We start from the raw sequence: 22372 nt of genomic DNA on the forward strand, positions 1-22372 counted from the left end.
CACATTGCAGCCTCACACTGTTAGTTGATTAAATTCACACCTCTTGGCAGAAATTACAAACAACCCATGAATTCAAAACATGTTTATAATAATCATACATTGCTCTCAATGTTAGGAAGTATATGTCATTGCAGCAAAGACAAAAAAGCTTTGTCAAGCAAATAGATGTCTTCCTTACGTAATGATGCAGTGTACCGATAGTTAATATTTTTCCTGGCTAAGTGTCTCACTGGTTTATGTTGAATTAGAATAATTTGTTCTAGACCTGTGTATAAAACCCACTGCATATGAATGTAAACACTTCTACTGTAGCTAAACAAGCTTCATTTTACACACTGTTGGTGGTAAAATGTCCCAGAATGCAATCTATAAAGGAATGTAATTGTTTTCTCAGGCAGAAGGGGCACTGTAGCAGCCATTAGCATAAACTTTATTATTATACTGCATGTTTTCGATTTCATTTAAATACATTTTAAACATTATAAGCACACAAATGTGGTTCAGGCACTGCATGCATGTACGGTAGCCTATATTTATAACAAAACTAAATATAAAACACAACCCTGCCTCTTTTCGTTCAAATTTAAAAATATTAAACATATTCCAGTTAATATGTGCATTGGTACAAATGTTGCAATAAACAACATTACAGATGATCTTTTAATAAAAAAAAAAAATGACAAAACTCAACCCTATCTCTTTTTGTTAAATTTCAGTTTTATCAATAATAGCCATTATAAAAGTATAAGTAAAAGGTACAGAAAGCTATACAGTAAAGCTTTAATAACATAAAACAAACAATTCAGTCAAATATAAAAATTCAGCACTCAAATATATGAATCTGTCAAAACTTTTGGCCAGGGAACGAATTATAGATTCACGAGACCAAAGATCGCCTGTTAGGTCTATACAAGACGAATCATATCTCATGTTTAACCACTACAGAGACGTCAGAGTCAGCGGTAAACATCAGAACGACTAGCCGAGGAAAGGCTGTTCCAGGCGGGGTACATGAGCGCCGAGCATCCGGTGATTGCTTGGAATGGATCTCAGTCAAATTATCATTAATCTATAAATATAAACCACAGATTTGAGCTTAAAAAAACTACATTCTGGCCTGAAAAACTTTTAAAACTACATTTCGTGACACAATAACAGTAGTATTTTATTTCAACTGTATATTTAAAAATGGCGCTTCTAATGCCCTTGTAGCTCGCGCAAGTGACGATACTCTGTCAACCAATCAACGTTCTGCAGTGAGTCTAGCTCCACCTTTTAGTACCGTACCACTGTGCTAGGTACCCCAACGGAAGGGTACCCAAAAAGTTGTACGGTACGGTTCGGCTTTTTGGTACCATTCACAACTTTTGACAGTGGAAACACAAATAATTGCGTACCGTACCGAACTGTACCGTACCGTACCGTACCGTACCGGCTCAGTGGAAACGAGCCATAAGCCGTCTGTTTGTCCTTGCGGACTTTGGCTGGCGTTTCCAATTTATCTCGTCGCTGTATTGCGGCTCGTACAGGTAACAGTTAGCCGCGAGCATCAGATTCGCACAACAGATATTCGAAATCCCCTTCTGCCATTTCAACTTCAAAACTCGTAAATCGTGATTAGACTACTATACAAACTTTCTACACAGAGAAAGAGCCTGTTAGCTTAGGTTATACAGAAAGATTGCTGACACTATCTTAACTTTCTGTGAGTGAGATCCCGCCCCATATGGACGTGGTGAAAACATGCGGAACTAGCTACTAGTACTGGCTGTAGTTTTAAACCTATGGCCCAAAAATCCGCCGATGACGCAAAATGACGATTTTTGAAATGAAAGATTTTTTAAAAAGTAATGAATGCCTAAAATTGTTCATTGTTTGTTCAAAGGCAGTTATAGTAGTTTTTATTTTAGTTATATTAATATTTTTAATATATTTATTAACTTATAGGCAACATTTCTCATTTTTGTTTAGTTTGTTTTTCAGCTTTTTTATTTATTCTTAGCTTTATTTCAATTAACCAAAATGTTTATTGATAGTTGTAGTTTTAGTTAATGATAATAATTATGGTTCAAGATATGCAGTGCATTAATTAAGGCTAACACACCAAACCTAACTCTTTTGTTACTGAATAGTTCGAGAAGCATATTATAGTTTACATCATATATTGTGTGCCTAATTCCAGCCCCGATATAAAATGTGGGAGCTTAAGAACTATTTACAACAAATACTTACTATTTACTACTTTACAAAAAAAGTTGAATTAACTAAGACAGTAGAGTGCGTCCCACTGGCTGATGTCAATAATTGTTCTACTTAGTTGTGATCTGTTTTGAAAAATGACAATTAAGAGTTGCTATCGAGAAGTGAGAATGAATTAAAGTTAACATGATCAGAAACTTATTTGCATAACATATATTAAATGCACAAAAGGTGAAATTAACTTTCCCACAAGCAGACAGTATACAGTATACCCGATTGTCTTCTCATTGAATAGAAGTGCCATTTATTTTGCTACAAAGAGGCAAAGAAATGAAAACAAGCCGGACCTCATAACGAGCCTCCTATCGAGTTGGTTTTAATTAATTTCATTTCATACTGGGCGCAATCACAGTTATCAAAGGCTTCCAGTTCTCTTCAGCCCTGAGTGCAATTAGAGAGTTTAGTCTGTCAAATTGAATGGCCCGGTGGTCGAAACATGATCGTGTGATAAATCGCAATGACTAGAGGTCTATGAGAGGCCAGGATGTGTCCTATTCATTTTAGGACTGATTTTATAGGCCAATGGGGTAAAGACTACATTATTATTGAATTCATTCAGTCTGATCACCAATAACTGCCATGCAAACTACAACATGACCTTATTTCTCACAAAATGCGGAAATGTGTGGCTGTAACGGTCTCCATTCAATAGTCATTCTGGAATCCTTAAATAAAACCCAGCCGAACCATCGTGGCATTTCTAATAGATCCCTATGGCCCATAATGCCATTTTAATTAACCTTTTCTGCGGTTGTGATGCGCTGCCAATTATTTACGTGGATGACGAGGAGCAGTCCATCATTTGAAATGTAAAATATGTGACGTGACAAACACTAGCTTATTGGAATGCGTGGGGTCTGGATGGTCCGTCATCCATTTTTATGTTTCTCTTTGATAGGATGGAGTTCATCATAGGAAAATACTGCAGAGAAATAACTCATGAACCCCATTAGCTGACGCTGTATTATGCATGGAGCTCCATGAGGACTATGATAAAGTCTCTTGTTGGAAATTACTTTTGATAAAGGTCATACAGTTAAACACTTGCTGGATGCCTCGCATATATTCAATTTGCCAGGACTGCGATTCGGATTGAAAATGCTGTTTAGGTGGAGATCCGACTATTAAGAGATGCAAGTATTCTTTCACCTTCCTCACAAATTAATTTGATTTAATTCTCCCTTTACCTTTTTATTGCCTTTATTGTTTTTTTGTCTACTTTTTGTACAGTGCAGGCCTTAAAGTCAACATGAAATCAAAACAGGCATGTTCCTTATTGTGCACGATTAATCCATGTGTGGTTGTCCAAAGAAAAACTTGCTTCACTTAGTTAGTTAGTTCAGCTTTATTATCCCCCATGGAGCAATTTAGTTTACAGCCAGCAGTCACATACAACATGCCATCGAAACAAAACAAAAAAACACATTCTAAAACAATAAATTAAATATACTCGTACACTCATTCATTTAAAAGACTAATCACTCTGGGGATCATGGACTTCTTAAACCTGTTGGTGTTACCCCGTGGAACTTTATAACGGCGCCCGGAAGGAAGCAGTAAAAACTCTTGGTACAACGGATGAGATTGGTCAGCAATAATAGGCTTAGCCTTCCTCAAACATCTGACCCTGTACACCTCGCTTAGGTCAATTATGGCAATTCCAGCAATCTTAGTACACACTTTGACAACATCATTAAGACGGTTCTTTTGCTTCTCCAAGAGAGAACCGTACCAACAGATAAATGAAAAAGTAAAGATTGATTCAATAAAACAGGAGTAAAACATTTTCATAAAAGTAGTATCCAGGTTAAAATTTCTAAGTTTACGTTAAAAGTACATACGTTGATGAGCCTTCTTGCAAACATCATCTACCTGCGACTCAAAACGCAACTTATTGTCAATGACTGTCCCCAGGTATTTGTAGTTCTCTACCTGATCGACAACCTGGCTATTGATAAGAGCAGGAGGAAGAAACACAGGTGATCTGCCAAAGTTGATGTACACTTCTTTAGTTGTGTTTACATTAATGTTTAGAAAGGCAGTTCCATACCACTCAACAAAATCTGATAAAACAGGACCATGCTCACAGTCTTTCTGACTTAGAAGTGAAACAATGACAGAGTCGTCAGCAAACTTAACAACATGACGACCTGGATAGCTGCTCTGACAGTCATTAGTATATAGGACAAATAAAAGTGGCGACAGTACACAGCCCTGCGGAGATCCAGTTGATGACCAGAGAACATCCGATTGGATCCCATTGACCCTGACTCGCTGAGGCCGCTCTGTTAAGAAGTCCATCAGCCAACTGATCAGACCTGGGTCAATGTTGAAGTTTGGATTCAGTTTATCAGCTAAGACATAAGGCTGAATACAGTTAAATGCAGAAGAAAAATCAACAAAAATCAAATGGACTAGAGAACCTGCCCCTTCGAGATGTTTAAAAACCAAATTTAAAAGTGTTCCTGTGGCATCATCCACACCTCGACCTGGTCTATAAGCAAACTGTAAAGGATCCAGTCTGTCCTGCACATTGTCCATTATGGCAGACTTCACCAGTTTTTCAAACGATTTCATCACCAGAGAAGTGAGTGCTATAGGTCGGAAGTCATTCAGTAGCTTTGGGGCTTTAATTTTTGGGACTGGCAAAATGATAGAGTCTTTCCAAAGACGAGGGACCCTGTGCAACTGCAGTGATAATTGAAAGATGTATGTGAAGATGTTCGCCAACTGCACAGCACAGTTTTTTAGAAGTCGTCCTCCAATATGATCAGAACCAGGGCTTTTCTGCTCTTTGACAGATCTAAAAGCTTTAATGACAGCACATTTATCGATCTGAACATTAGGGGGAGTACAAGCATTATCCTTAAAAACAGACACCTCTTTACCAAAATTATGCTCATCATAACGATTAAAAAAAACATTAAATTCATTTGAAAGTTGTGAGTCATTTATCCCATTAAGTGAGACTACACTCTTCTTAGTTGGCATACCCATCATATTTTTCACACCTTCCCATGCAGGGCGTGCATCACCTGCACTCAATAAGTTTTCGACTTTATCTTTGTAAGCGAACTTTGCGAGTTTAAGTTCTCTCTTAACTTGCTTTGAGAGCTCCCTATATTGTTGCGTGTCTCCTTGATTAAAATAAATATTCCTCTGATTAATCCGTTTCTTGACTGATTTTGAGACCCACTGTTTATTATTAGCTTAAAATAGACGGGATTTCTTGGGGACAATCATATTTTCACAGAAAGAAATATAACTAGAAACCGTCTCTGTTAATTCATTTATATCCATGCAGGAATTCTTAAAAACGTCCCAATCGGTATCAGCAAAACATTCTTGTAGATCCTGCACCGATTCATTCGACCATACCGGCACCAGAGTTCGCTCAGGCTTGTTCCTCTTCAGGACAGTTTTGTATGTCGGAGCAAGATAAACAACACTGTGGTCGGACGCACCAATGGGAGCTCTCAGGAGTGACTTATATGCTCCTTTAACTGTCCCAAAGCAAAGATCAAGACACTTGGAATGCCGAGTCGGACAATGACATATTGAAAAAAGTGACCAAGCGCTTTCCCGGGTTTACAGTGGTTAAAATCTCCCATTAAAAAAATCGGCGCATCCGGCGCTTGAAAACTCTGCACTTTTTTGGTCAGGATTTGTGTTGCGATGTCAGCATTAGCCCTGGGATGAATATAAACCACAGTCACAAATAGTTGTCGAAATTCACTCGGCAAATAGAATGGCTGTAGCGACACCGCTAAAAGCTCAATGTCTGGTGTACATAAGGACTCACAAATGATGACTGTACTGCACCAGCGTTTATTTATGTATAAACATAAACCTCCGCCCAGTGACTTACCGGCCACCGCGGGGTCTCTGTCAAGACGAAAGGGTGCTCCAAAGCCATCAATTTCCATATCTTCTTGGGAGAAGTGCTCTGTAAGCCATGTTTCTGTGAAGGCGAGGATGCACACGTCCCGATACTCCTCCAGAAACCTCACGTGTGCTTGGACTTCATCCACTTTATTGCGTAGAGACTGCACATTTGCTAACATTATAGAGGGAAGGGGGATTCTGCGGTGACCAAGTCTTTTGAGCCTTTGCCGTACACCTCCACTTCTCCCTCTCTTCCTCTTTGCCCTGTGGCGGAATCCAGCTCTGGGTCCCAGGCGTGGAAGCCAGCGGTTGAATGATCTCCTCGGGGAAGACCACATTTGGATTCACAAAGCCAGCCCTGGCATTGTGAAGCAGGAGAAGAAATTCCCGTGTGTATTGCAAAGTCTCACCGTGCACCGGGAGACGGGTCAAAAGATGACAAAACACGCTCCACAGGAGAAGAAGGCCAGCTCCACGGTAAGTCCACATATTGACCCAGTAAGATGCAATTTGTCCGACGAGTGTAAAAAAAAAAAAAAAAAACCTTACGTGTTAAAACGTACTTAAACCCATTATAAAAACGTGTGTTCCAAACAAACTCTCACACACTGCTGCTGCCATGCTAGCGCCATTCACCTATATGAATATCTATCACTTATCACTTCACCATGTTTTACCTATTGGAACAAATCCACCATGTTCTCGTATATAACGGCCACTTTTTGACATCAGTTCCCAGTGGATATAAATTTTCATTGAATAACCTGTTTTGCTCTAAAATACATCAGATTATGCAAGTGCAAATGCAAACAGCATTTAATTGTGACTTTAATCAGGGCAGATCTGTTTAGTCCTATTTCTGGAGGGCAACTATCCTGCAGAGTTTAGCTTACATGCTAAATAAACACACCTGAACCAGCAAACCAACCTCTTTAGGAAAACAAGAAACTTTCAGGCAAGTGTGCAGAAGCTAAAAAAGACCGGACACCTCTGAATTAATCCAAGTGTATACTTCTGCTGTCAGCAATGGTCTGCACACTGTCCATGTGATGTCATTTTTTCAGACTGCGCAGACGGTCTTGTACAACAGTGTATATGTATGGTGAATGTTGAGACAGAAGTATACTATATGCGCAGTATTGATGCACTGTGCAGTAGTCGAATAAGAAGGCATAAAGAGCGATACAGAACAGCAAGCAAAGCAGCATTTCCTTTTCAATCGTTTTTTGTTTTGGTTCCACTTTTCTTCTTCTATCCTTCTGAGCGAACGTCCTGTAAATGATTAAACTCAGTGCTGCCCTCTGACGTCTGATAGAGTATATAAAAAAAAGAAATTTGTCCCTCCGCACTCGAGTATACATGGAAAGCCGTGCAAACACGTGTATGTGCGAGACGAAGACGGAAATTAAAGTATACCCTGGCCTTTTGTGGAATGAGATCCCACTCAACCCCCCCCCCCCCCCCCCTCCCATAATTCAATCCTTTAGGGATGTTGACCTTGTCATGTGTATGCAGACTGACTAACCATTAACTTCCAGAGGCCCCAGTGTGCATTTCGGGCGGGCCTCAGTTTATCTCGTTTTTGCATCTATCCTGTCCATCATTTTACTATCCCATAATCTTGCATAAAGCAATCGGTAGGTCACTTCCACATCCCCATCGTGTGTGGACTCAGTGTAGAAAATGGAGGACATTCTGCCTTTAGAACATGGATTATTCTCATTCAAGCTCCCGTCCCCGAGTAAATGCCAAGGGTGTTCATTTATCAGGCCAAACACCAGGCAGTTGTCTGAACTTTCACCTACCTTAGCAATGATGGAGGGCCTATTTGTGTTAAAGTGCTTTAAATATTGAATCCAGGGCACTGGAGTGAGAGAGAGAGAGAGAGAGAGAGAGAGAGAGAGAGAGAGAGAGAGAGAGAGAGAGAGAGAGAGAGAGAGAGAGAGAGAGAGAGAGAGAGAGAGAGAGAGAGAGAGAGAGAGAGAGAGAGAGAGAGAGAGAGAGAGAGAGAGAGAGAGAGAGAGAGAGAGAGAGAGAGAGATTCTTAATGTTCTGAATTGGGAAGGGTGCCAAGGGGCCTTTCTGAATGAAGAACAAGTAATGCATGACTATTTCTTCAGTCTCCATAGGAGTCTCATTTGAGTTGGAAACTGTTTCCAAACATATCTGGATTATGCATTCTGCAGTTATATTTGCATTTTAATTTATCTCATTCGAGTTTATGTAGAATTTCAACACTTGCTTTAGGAATAGTTCACTTATAAAAGACAATTGTGTCATTATTTTTTTTACACACTTGTGTCGTTCCAAACTATCGTGCTCTTTTTTTCTATCCAACACAAAAAAGACAACTTTATACATCTCTTATTCAAACTTAAATATCAGTCTGTTTTTCACACAAAGCTATATGATTAAAGAAGACATATGATCTACTTTTATGATACTTATATTTTGCTTTTAACAGCCTGACACATGTAAAATGTAAAAGAGCTGTGTAAATATTCTCAAAAATGTTTTTTTTTGTTTGTTTGTATTGTGGGGAAAAAAAAACGAACAAAATTGGGGTAGCTATATATTTAATAAAAACAGCGTTCAGTAAATGAATGCAGATCCGACTTCCCAGCAGTGATGAAGTGCTCTTTAATATGTTTAATAAAAGAGTGAAATCCTTCTGACATGCTGAACTATATTAGTACCATAATGAATGAAAAAACAGCCGCCACTGAGGAAAGGACTCCAGTGTGTTATTAGCAGTACTATAACACAATGGCGTTCGCTGAAAACACAACATTAATAGAAACAGTCATGCAGTTGTTTTTGTTCTTTTTGTCCATTGGAACTAGAAAAACAAATATCCAAATGTTTGCGTTGAATAATGAAGGAAACATTTACATCATTCATCCATTAACATTTATTGATTTGGCAGATACTTTTGTCCAATACGACTAGCAGTGAAGTCACGTTAAAAGCTTTGCTTTGAGATTAGTATTAGTATTAGTATTAGATTCTGTATCAGATATGAGAAAGGCGTTTGTGGTTACAGACTTTTCTCAGTAATTATTGTGTTCTTGTTTGTAACTTCCAACGTCAAAACTTCACATCACAGATATACAATACACGTCATCTTGTTCAAACTGAATGTGTCTGGCTGTGTGGTCAGGCAAAATGCTTTTTCTGTCAATTAGCTGTCCAAAAATTATGGTAGGACGGCAGAATCCAGCCTGGATATCAAAGGTGAACGGCATCGCCAAGCTTTCATCAAAACATTTTCACATTGACACGGCTTTTGAAAGTTGCCCCATTTTCAGACACCGCCTTGATCTTCACCTCAACCTTTAATCTTGTTTTATCTTTTTTCCTCTCAAAGTGCGTGAGGATCCTGCTGTATTCAGCTATTCCTCGACTCCTGTATTAAACATGCACATATCAAACAAGCAAGCAGAAAACCACACATTATGAAATCCAACATCCCCTCACATGCTCATTAAAGAATTACTCTTTCTTCTTAAGATGTTGAGTTACAATATAATCAATACAAAGGTATCATCTTTACGAAATTGAACCAAAGTTTCTTGTACTAGTTCTACTATAATTAATATTAAGTTAATATAATAACTATGGTTAATATAAAGATTTTGTTGAATTTGTTTGAATGGGGTTGTTTATTTATTTATTTTAATTTATGGTAGTTGTTTTGTTTAGATTTTTTTTGTATTTTGAAAATATCATGTTCGGTCACAAACACGTTTCACCACAAAATAAATCCCAAAAATAGCACACACACACACACACACACACACACACACACACACACACACACACACACACACACACACACACACACACACACACACACACACACAACACACACACACACACACACACACACACACACACACACACACACACACAAAATGTATACTACTATATTATAAGGACAAGACTATATTCTGTGCTATATATCCATCTTATGTCCTATTAATTCATTTCTTAAGATTTTTTTTTAGCCTTTTAACCTTTTAACTAGAAAAACCAGGTAAGTGTAGAATGAGATTGAGAATATGATGCAGACTAGATTTGAACCTGAATCTCTTACAGTAAATCTTAAGCACGTGGTTTTCGCTCCAACTCTCCATTGTAATGTTGAGAAATGATTTATAAAAGCCAGTGTGTTATCTTTCAGACTGAGGGTTAGGCATGTCTGTTCTACGGAGATCATTCATAATATAATGTATCTCTGTTGTTTTCTTCTTTCTGAAACATTTTCTTATTACTTATATCTGATGGATTTGACTGTAGATTTCTCTCTGTACTGCTCAAATGTAGCTATCTTTATACTCTCCAAAGCCCGAGTTTCTCAGATGTGATAAAGCACAGTGGGTGAAGTTAGATGGATCAGCCTGTGGTGTGAGGTCACATCGCCCTCCTCAGCCTCGACTCTTTATACTTTCTTTATCGCTTTTGTCTCGTTATATTTACATTATGGCTTCAGACATCAGAGACTCAAGCTCGGTGTAAGACAGAAGATTAAATAGCATGTGTTCTCATGGGAACTGAAGGCTGTACATATGGCTTGATAAATCCTCACCCACCTTCACATGGTTATTCATCAGATTAAGTGATAGATATTGGCATGCTGTTGCCCCTAGTGACCTATTCTATGTTGTCATATGACGTCTAAGAATTATGACATTGTGTAAATCTGTCTAAACCACACTACAGCTGAATAATGTAAGGCAATAATCAAGCATGCCTGCCTGAAATGTCCAACTTAAGTATTAGAAAGTCTGCCTTCAAAGGGTTCAGTGCTTAATTTCACTGCATATATATATATATATATATATATATATATATATATATATATATATATATATATATATATATATATATATATATATATATATATATATATATAAATGTGGACATGTGGTAATACATTATTAGCTGTAAAATTAATATTGTATCTGAATATGTTTATTAGGTAACACTTTATTTTGATGGTGCCTTTTAAACATTCTGTTAACTATAAGTAACTTTGCAACTACATGTCAACTTATTCTAACCCTGACCCTACCAGTCTACTAATACTCTACTAATACTCTAATGAGAGTTAGTAGACATGTATGTGCAATGTTACTTATAAAATACCTAATAAATGTTACCTAATAAACATATTCAGATACAATATAAATTTGAATTGAATTGAATTATAGACAACAGAATGTGTTAAAGGGACCATCAAAATAAAGGGAAACCATTTATTATTATTATTATTATTTATCTCTATATGTCCCACACTGCTCAGTAGAACACACACATTAGCACAGCCTATTTGCTCCAGAACAGATGTCAGCTAGTGAGTTTCTAAATTTACCTTTAAACATTCCCTTGAGATGTGATGTCACGAATGCAAAAAAAAAAAAAAAAATAACACGTCATATACGCAGATGTGTACAGATCACTTTGTGTCTGTGAGTGAGGTCAATTTGACGTCATTTCTAAATGTTTGTTCACTTCCAAACTACTCTATGTAGGCCTACATTAATGTCAGTCAAGCTGTCTGACATAGATACAGTCCTTTATTTCTTATAGTGTGTACTTCCTGATGATCCAAGAGTTTCAAAAGAAATGTGCTCAAGTCAAGTGTAGCCATAGGTGATTTGCAAATTGAATAAAAAAAAACACATTTAATTGAAAACTGACTAAAACTACCTTACTTTGCCATCCCTTAAGAGATTACAATTCCATGTACAAGTGATTACTTCCGTCTGTGTATCACTTTGATGTTGAGTTTACTTTTATTTCTTTATTTATAGAAAGGTAGTGCAATTATGACTGATATTTTTTTGTTAATGTAGAGCATGTGGGGTTGTGAGAGTTTTTCTTTTTTTTTCAGATTGTTAATTCCTAGATGGTAGGAAATTGTCTCTGTGTGATTTAATTTGGGAATTTCGGATCAAAGGAATGTTAGAAAGCTTCTGGGAAGACCGATCTCTGAGAAAATAATTTTAATAATAAGACATTTTAAATTCATGATCACAGGCCGGGTGCAAATCATACTCTTATGTTGTACATTATTTTCAGTCAAACAACTGCTGTTTCCCAAATCAAAATGTCAATTGCAATCCCAAATCAATTCAATTGCAAAGACCAATAGATTGTCTCTTGATTATACCCAACCCGAACTGTATGCAAATTAAATAGAAACTATGCTATATTGCTGAGACACTCAAAGTTTATATGTATATATATATAAAAATATATGAAAAAAAAACTTTGAGTGTCTCAGCAATATAGCATTATAGTTTATATTTAATTTATATATATATATATATATATATATATATATATATATTGCTGAATATAGTAAAATAAATCATTATGGCTTTGGATATAAAAATGTTTGAGAAATGCCATATACTGTAAGTGCTCTGCAGCTGCTTCTCGTTGGGATGGAAATGACACACAATTACAATGGCAGCCACATCTGCACTTTAGTGGAGTAGTCCACACATATAGTGTATCTCCATATAGAGAAACACTTGGTGCAATCATACATCATCTGGGCTGAAGTATAGGCTCTGTGGAATAGATACTTGTGCATTCCATTATGCAACATGAAATATGTGTCTGTCGTGCTGTAGAAGACTATAGGCAACTGGAGAACTGAGTCTGCCATTGGAGGAAGAAGAGGATGAGGAGGAGTGCTCATGTAGTTCACACTTACAAAAGCATCATTTGTTTAAAGTTTGTGGAAGCGTGGAAACTATTTCAGGAAAATAAATATAAGTAATATAATGTTTTATATATGCTTTGTATATATATATATATATATATATATATATATATATATATATATATATATATATATATATATATATATGTATATATATATATATATATATATATATATATATATATATATATATATTAAAACTAATACATTAATAGTTGTGTATAGCCCCTTTAATAAGTAGTGTAAAAATAACCTGACTTAACTAAACAAAAACACTTGACCATGGGAATAGTGGGAGGAACATGTAAGAAACATTAGAAACAAAATTCTCTCAAGTAGAAAATCGTTTGTCGATTATAAATTATACTTAACAGTGAGGATAAATTCCCCACATGCTCCTGTTGGAATGAACCTACATTTCACCACTGCTGTGCTGAAATTCATTTATTGCTCATTGCATTTAGATACACGGATGACTAACTATGGTAATTGCCTTGACGATGTAATTACAAGACATTCAAAATTATATTATTTAAAATAATTATTGGCTCTCTTTTTGTAAAACCTTCCAGATGGACTGCATCTACTATTTTGTGTTTTTATTGTTTTTTGTTGTTGTTTTTTTCTCCATTTGGGAATATAACTAAAATATATTTATATATGTGTGATGTAAGTAACATACTGAAGCAATGTCCTTTTCAGCATTCAGCAAAGCTCAATGTCAGCCTTTAGAACATTTGTTACACCACATACTTCATGAGCTTGCACTGAAATTGTATAATGTATATAATAAATTAATTTATAGTATATAACTTTCTATAATGATAAATAACTTTGCTGTTGGATACAGAAGCGACATCCAATTAGAACATTGCATCCATCAGACATTTACATAAGACACCTCAAAACACCATTGAGAGCAATTATTGATCTGAGTAAACAGAGAACAGTGTCTATTCACTGTATCAAGGCTTCTTCTACAGTGCAATATTCTTACCGTAACCCACATAACTCTTACTTCGCAATACAAAGTCATTTGGCATGATTAAAAGCAGTTATTGACAGGTTGGATGACACTCTAACTCTTTTGCCTTCTCCTGCAAAAAAGAAAAAGAAAGAAAATTCATAAAGGAGTTTTTGTTGAGATTTTCCCTAAGTATTCTGCTTCTCGGATGTTTCTTTTGAGAAAAAAGACCCCAGTGAACTAAAGTCTATCTATCTCAAAGCATCTTTTGGTCAGATTGTCAAAGAAGGTATTTACTGATTTTGTCTTTCTGAACTTCAATATTATGTGAAGCAAGTATTGCACGTCTAAATGCACGTTTCATAATTTTACAATCAAGTGCTTATTTTATTTTTACCCTGCAAAGCCTGACATATAAAATAATATTAAAAACAAATGTGTAAGTGGAACCATTTGAACCTTTATACAAAACTTTATATGCTTTATACAAAACTGCATATGAGTATAATATTAGATAAAGCAGGATTCTACGGCTCATTCTGTATAAAGTGAGAATGTGGTGCTTATATTCAAGGAGGAAGAAACACCTCAATTTTATTTAGAGGTTGCAAACTTAAAATATGCAATTTGGTGCAGTTGCTGATGTTTATTTAAATCATTGAGATCTTTATAACAGAAAATCAGACTACTTACATAACATCAATATATATATATTATATCAGTTGTCAGTCTTTATCTCCCAATAATGTATTAGTGAGATGAATATGTTTAAATGCTTAGTTTAATAATCAAAAATCTGTAGTGTTCATTGTGGGGGGCAAACCATATAATGCACTGATGATTGAAAGAGATGTACAAATAAATATTTCTTCAACGCCTGATGGATCCTTCTAAAAAATCCTTCTAAATATGATCCTTCTTAAAAATTGCCATGTTGATTATTTAGAGGCCTTATTTTGTGCACTAAGTATAATACAGATATTGGGTTTTTAGTTTAGATGATTGACAATTGAGAAGGTGTTCATTCACTGTTGCTAAAGTCATCTTCTTGATCTGACCTGCTATCTGCATTATTTTAAAACTCTATACTCTTACTGTGTGTCTGTTGTCTTGTAACTATCAACTTGTTTAACCCAAGGAATTTTAGGTGAAACATCCCCGAAAAGTTGATACTTCTATGAATCACAGCTGAGCGCTCCACTGAGTCTCAAGAGCAACCTTTTCCAGTGGGTCATTTCATTAACCTCCTGGGTTTCCCACAAATGACACCAATATCAGCAAATGGCAGGCCTATAATTGACTTCCAAAATAGTTTCTCCCTATTTAAGGGACGTCCCGAGTTATAGGTCACATAACCCCTATATGTTTAGACCTGACCTTCATGTGACATTAAGACCTGGCTTAATGATTGAATTGACGTCAAAGGACACAGCTTGTGTCCTCGAATCAAAATGAAATAAAATCTCCTCTTGTCTCGAAGCAGATTGAATGGGCTTTGCAGTCTCCCGCTGTGTGTGTCCCACTAATTTGCTAGGCTTTCTTTCTTTCTTTTGTGCTGGTTGTGACAAAAGCGAGTGTTGACTTCAAATTATTTTTAGATTTTTTTTGGTTTTCCTTTTGTTCAGGACTTCATTAAAATTTGATCAGGCTTAGCACTGTAAACCAGCTTTAACTGTGCATGCTTTCAATACTAAAACGCTGCCCTCACAAGGTCAAGCTTCTGATAAGATGCACAGGTGACCTCAGCTGGACCGGAGGAATTAGCATCCTTTGATAAATGTATAGTTGGAAACAAATACTGTATATGCATAATAAAGAGATGGAATAGGATGCAATAAACATGAGCAACCATAGGAACTTTGAGGAAGTTATCTGACTTGACTGAAAGACATATAACGACAATAAAGGAGTGCTAAAAAGGTCAAACCCAGAGAAATGTTGCTCTTACATTGCTTTAGCGACTTTCTCAGATGTTTCTCCAAACATGCCTTGAAACAAGCATTCCCCATATAATATGCATTAAGAAAATTGTTAGGAGCACGGAGCGTTAAAATTATATGTGGTTACCTATGTAACATAATATGGTGATTTAACATTTACATTACATTTACATTTATTCATTTAGCAGTTGCTTTTCTCTAAAGCGACTTACAAATGAGAACACTAGAGGCATTGAAACTAACAATAGGAGAACAATATGCAAGTTCTATGACACTTCACAGTTTTATCCAATGTAGTACATGTACATTTTCTTTTTTTCTTTTTTTTTGTTGATAGATTTAGATATATATAGATGTTAGTGTTGGTAAGGGGGCATAGACACAGAACACAAACAATTGGATACTCTACATTGTCCATATCCATGTTTAAGTCCCAAGCCATGTAATGGGGAGGGTTGTGGAAAGACCTGGTGACATATCCCGTGAAACATCTTCGCCATGGACAATCTCTTGCGTATGCAAGAATCACAGAGAGTAATTTGGCTTGGAAGAATGTGATGGGAAATGTTGTTCATTTTGAGATTTCTGACTGTTATCTTGGCCAATTTAAACAGTTTAAGACATTCTGAGATCTCATATAACAAGCTAGATGTGAGATAAAAAAAAAATCTGTACATGATGTAACAATTGAGAACAACAAATAAATGTATTCAGAGATTAAGCAAGGATTCCCAGATTTAAGACCCAGTAATATGCATCACGTTGTACTCTGCATCTCGACCTTTGACCCTTCTGCATTTTCTAAAGGACATGGAAAATAAAGTCATAAAGTAGGGCGCCAAATAAATTAGCTAAAGAGGCTGTTTGCTGCTTTCAGTCAAGGTCTCTCATATTTAGCCTTCATTGACCTCTCTGTATAATCTTCCACTTTGAGTTCCTCAAGTATGAAATAGGCCCTGAAAAACATGTCTGTTGTACATTGCTGCCTACATTGCCTTCATCTACATATAAATTGGAAGCATGTATATTAGACTCATAAATGCAGAGTTCAGAAGAGTTCAGAACAGTTGTCATCTCATCAGGGAGTTAAGAGTTGATTAGAAAGCCCGCATTTTTAAAACATAACAGCTTGGATATATACAGGATTTGGATGCAGGCGTTATGTTCTGAGTGCCTGAATGATTGCTGCAGGTCAAGAGTGAATAAACAAATTACTTTTGGGTGGTCAAGCTCAGGGGCAAAAGAGAAACATGCTTGTGATCATGATGGCATTAGCTTAAAAACAAAATATTCATATGCTTTTCTAATTTGAGCTGCACAATTCGCGAAATTGAGAATCACATTATTTAATTATTTTTGTTTCGAACGGAGATCACGACTCTCCCCCGATTCTGAACAGACAACTAAACAATGTCATTTAGAGGTTCTGACAAATTGCTACAGTCTATTTAAAATTTTTAATGAATCATTCAATGAATGATTTAATAACTCACTCATACATACTTCACTTGTTTCATTACTGGATGAATCAGCTTTTTTTTTTTTTTTTACGAAACACTTGAATGAATTATTCAATGACAAATGCCTTTTTTAACAGTCACTTGTCGCTAACTAATGGTGTAACAATGTAATCGATACAGTCTTTATTTAAAGAGCCACGTTTCTTTCAAAAGGTGATTTACCCTATTTTGATCGCTTCCGTAGACATCAGTGTTTATGTGAACTATAAAGTATATCAGTTCTTCTGTGATTAATATGAATATTTGTAATACAGAAATAATGATACTTTATCATCTATAAATAGACACAGGATAATCATTGCAATTTAGGAATGAGATTAATCGTGCAGCTCTAGTGTAAATGATTACTTTCTGTTTATTTTTTCAGTTAAGATCCACATAATTTCCTAATATGCTTCAAACAAGATACATCTACTTCAGATGCAACACAGTATAAGATATCAAATATATGTTTGCAGAAATTGTAATTTGAGTGCATTTTGTCTTACTGGTAGATTTTTAAGTTTTAAAAAATATATGTATATACCTAAGCTGACATGTCAAGTTATTTCAATAACGTGAATGTTCACGCATAAAAGGTCTTGTTACCTTATTGGAAACACCCTCATATTTCGTTTTGATTGGTTGATTTCTCGTAAACCCCCATATTGATTTAGTTTGACTTTTGATTTGGCTTATTACTTTCAATGTGACCTCGACTGACAAACTCTAGCCTTGTTATACGGATCTGGCTGTTAGTGAGCACTTTGCAATTGAAAGTCAATAAAATATGTTTGTTTAGTTTGCCAGACTGCACGAGTGTCATTCCGTGTAGGCTTCACTTGCATTTCCGGTAATGTTTTGTCATTGATCTATGAGTTAATTGTAATCTGTCATGAAGGTTTTTCTGGACAACAGACTCGCTCAGCTGGCAGTCGCCGTTGTACACCGAGCTTTCGTCCGTATCAAGTCTCTCCTTTTAAGAAGAGTGGAGAAATTGTGGCAGGCAAGTGGAACTAATACCTTTATCTAGCGTTGTTTGTTTCTGCTACAGCGGTTAAGTCAATACGGCTGTGAAGACCCTCTAGACGTTGACTGGAATTCAGGCCAGGCTTTGATAGTAACACTTCTATGTTCTTGGGTTCGCTGTGCCTCTTTTCCTTGGCGCACAACTCAATCTGCAACGGAACATGAGGGCACAGGACATTCCGGATTTTTTTTTTTCATCCCCTCCTTCATTTCCTTCATGGTGTGGATTTGACGAAGGGAAACTAGCCTGTTATCGGAGAGGCCATGCATCCAGACATGGCGCCACATCCAATCTTTTCTCCGAGACAGGGGGTTTTATGGACTCTTCAAGGGGAGCCAAGGTCTTTCTTTCTCAGTGCTCTTGCTGAAAGGTCTCTCTCTCTCTCTCTCTCTCTCTCTCTCTCTCTCTCTCTCTCTCTCTCTCTCTCTCTCTCTCTCTCTCTCTCTCTCTCTCTCTCTCTCTCTCTCTCTCTCTCTCTCTCTCTCTCTCTCTCCATCTCTCTCTCTCTCTACATTTATTTTATAGAGAAGATGCGCTGCACCTGCAGGAGTGAGCGAGCCTGTTCTTTTACACTTTCATTGAGGTCGTCTTCCTTTCTATCCACTCTTTATGTCTCGCTGCCCAAGTCTCTGTTTTTTTTTGTTTTTTTTTTATCTGGACTGATATCCTGTCAATATAATAGAGCCTGAATCAATCCAATCAAAATATCCGAGGCCGGATAAAGGTTAGAGTCTGATACTGTTGAATGCCCATCAACACGAGTTGTATGTTATAATGGGTTTATGTGAATGTTGTTTTAAGTTCACCTAAATTAAAAGTTGTAAAAAAAAAAATTTAATGTTATAAAAGATGGCTTTCAGTTATACTGAACGACTATAATTACTCATTTCATCCCCAGAAAGTGAGAAAAAAATCTATTTAATACAGGTGTCAGTTGCAGTATTGATATTGACCTGTATTCATCATACTTAATTTAAAGATACCATTAAACGAATATATAAAAATGTATTTCACAAATTTGAATGCAAGGCGTGATTAACCGTTATAGACAGACAGACAGATAGATAGATAGATAGATAGATAGATAGATAGATAGATAGATAGATAGATAGATAGATAGATAGATAGATAGATAGATAGATAGATAGAACTGTGGATGTTAAAGCAATTCATTTTAGGAGACTATAGCATAAAGGGTTGTTGCATGTGGAACATTTGAGCCCGTTCTCATCCTTTGGCGGCATATGTGATGCCATATGACAAAACGGCGAAATACTACGCACATGGCACCCTTTAGCGTGAATATAACACGCGAACCCAAGGCGTCATAAAGTTGACTGGCATCCTTTAGCGTGAATATGAGACGCAGACCCTACCCCACACCTAAACCTACCCATCACAGTGCGTGTTATATTGACGATAAAGGGTGCCATGTGCGTAGTATTTCGCCGTTTCGTCATATGGCGTCACATATGACGCCAAAGGATGAGAATGCGTTAAACGTTTCTATTTCAAGGAATTAGAAAAAATCTTAAATCATTAGTGATGTACCAAAGTGAACGACAATAGAGAGAGTGTGTGTTTCTGTTAATGCTAGTCTTGCCGTATCATTGATGCCATGTGAACTGTATGTCTTCCACCAAACCACCCTCTAGGATTAGCAAAATTTAATCGAAGAGAATTTGATATGAACACAAGTGCCACTCTTTGCTCTCTCTCTCTCTCTCTCTCTCTTCTCTCTCTCTCTCTCTCTCTCTCTCTCTCTCTCTCTCTCTCTCTCTCTCTCTCTCTCTCTCTCTCTCTCTCGCATCTTTGTAAAGGTCAAGCACTGATGGATTATTTTAAATTACTCACTCTCATTATGGCTGTATCGCAATAATGCAGATATTGATAGTACCATAGAGTGAAAGAGTGTGCATCGCCTCTCAAAAAACGCATCAATCATCAGTGTAACATAATAGCAAAACAGAGTTTCCATCTCTAAAGACAAACGTATAACCATGCATAAATGCAGTTAGACCCGGGGCCATAATACTACAGACGTCATTAGTACCAGCATCCAACTTCAAGTCACATCATATCTCAGTCTCTTGAATGAGATCATACCGCCTTTGGATTAAAAACAACAGCATTTATTTTTACGTTGTGCAACTCAATCTCGGTCTGAAACTGGAACAAATATTTAACATAAAGCTGTAATGGAGAGTAACTGTGAGGTTCCTGGATTTAAAAATCCCATTACATTTTCTCTACAGATGAATTTATGTGCAACGATAAACAAGAAACCATTCGAGACAGATCTATTGTGAGCTCTGAGGTTATTTTTTTACATGCATATTCTACCATACAAAAGCTTGGGGTGTATAAGATTCTTTATTCTTTATTCTAAGAGTCTTTTATATTACCAGGGCTGCATTTATTGATATATGTAATATATATATATATATATATATATATATATATATATATATATATATATATATATATATATATATATATATATATATATATATATATATTATTTTTTATTTTTTTATTCTTGTGATACAAAGCCTGCATTTTCAGCTTCATTACTCCAGTCTTCAGTGCCACATGATCCTTCAGAAATCATTATTACAATTGATATTACTATACATTTTATTTCATTAAACAGTGTTTTGAATTACCATGGAGAAATTAAATGGAAAAAGTACTTCTGGAACAAATGCAACTGATTACTGTTGCAATCTATATATAGTAATTAATATAAGCATATAACTACATATAATCTATATATCAGCATTATAGATCAAATAAGAATTCTTACACCACAGTAGATGTGGCTACACGGACCCTTATAATCGGATTGACGGCTCAATTGGACTAAAAAACATTCATGTAAACACCTTAATCGATCTGATTGAGTTCGATCCGATTGGAATTTCTATCGGATTGAAAGGGGTGGTTTATTCCTTTTGTAATCCTATCGAGAGAACATGTAAACACTTAATCGTATTGAAAACCGAAACTGAAAGGATTGCGCATGTGTAATGACGTTGAAATAGCGTAATGACGTATGCCGCACGGAACAAGCTGTTCTTCTTGTTGAATAAAGTGTCATCTAAATGAGTGTCCCGTTATTCTAAAATTCTCATTTCACTGCGTCTGTGAAGTGGAGCAGGACAACGTCCCACCAGTCCTTGTTTAAGACTCTCATCCACAGATGACTGGTTTTGGGCATGGGGTTTTACTGCGTGATAAATATAAGCAGCATGGCAAAACAGTTAATTTGCTCATTGTCTCCAAATCAAGACCAGAGACGAATAAATATTAAGTCTGCTGTTTAAAACAAATAAAAAAACAATAGAGGAGAATAGTTGTGCGCAAACAGCGGCAATATTCGTGCAGTGTGCGCATGTCAAAAAAATAAATAATTTATTTATCATTAATGTAAACATCGTGTTTGGATTCATCAATTGGATTGATTTCATTCCGATTGAACCAAAAGGTGTCTATGTAAACGTAGCTTATGAGCTAAAAGGAAGATCAAAACACTGAATATTAGATGTTGCAGGCCTGCTACTCGACTTTAGATCAAACAGCAAGTGGTGCGTTCTCTTCCTGCAGATCTTTAGAGATGAAGTGAGTAGCTTCCTATTGGTTTCTTACCCTGTAATATCTATTCATGTGTATTATCTCAAAGCACCCTCATGCTCAGAGAAGGCTGTTCCATGGGAAGATGGAGTCCTTGTCAGACAGTCACGATCGAGACTGTGCAAGTTGGACACTCTAGAGCTTGAAATGCTTTTCTGCTTCTGCACCAAAGAAATATGTAAGCATTAGTAGTAGACATGCACTCGCTGTTACCACAGGCCCACTGTCTGCATCTTCCCTGGGGACCCCAGTGCACTTCTACTATCAGTGAGTTAGAGCTGTTTTTATCTCGCTCAACCTTCTCTCTTCGCTTCACATTCTTCATTGCATCAAAGGCATGTTGTCATGATACTATTTTTTTTTTCTGCTCTCTGAGTCAAACATACAGACAGAAAATATGCTGCTCTGAAGTACAATGTTGTCTCT

The sequence above is a fragment of the Siphateles boraxobius genome, unplaced genomic scaffold (genome assembly GCF_051911475.1).
Source record: "Siphateles boraxobius isolate OS27281-9 unplaced genomic scaffold, OSU_SipBor_1 53, whole genome shotgun sequence".
In the NCBI taxonomy this organism is placed as follows: domain Eukaryota; kingdom Metazoa; phylum Chordata; class Actinopteri; order Cypriniformes; family Leuciscidae; genus Siphateles; species Siphateles boraxobius.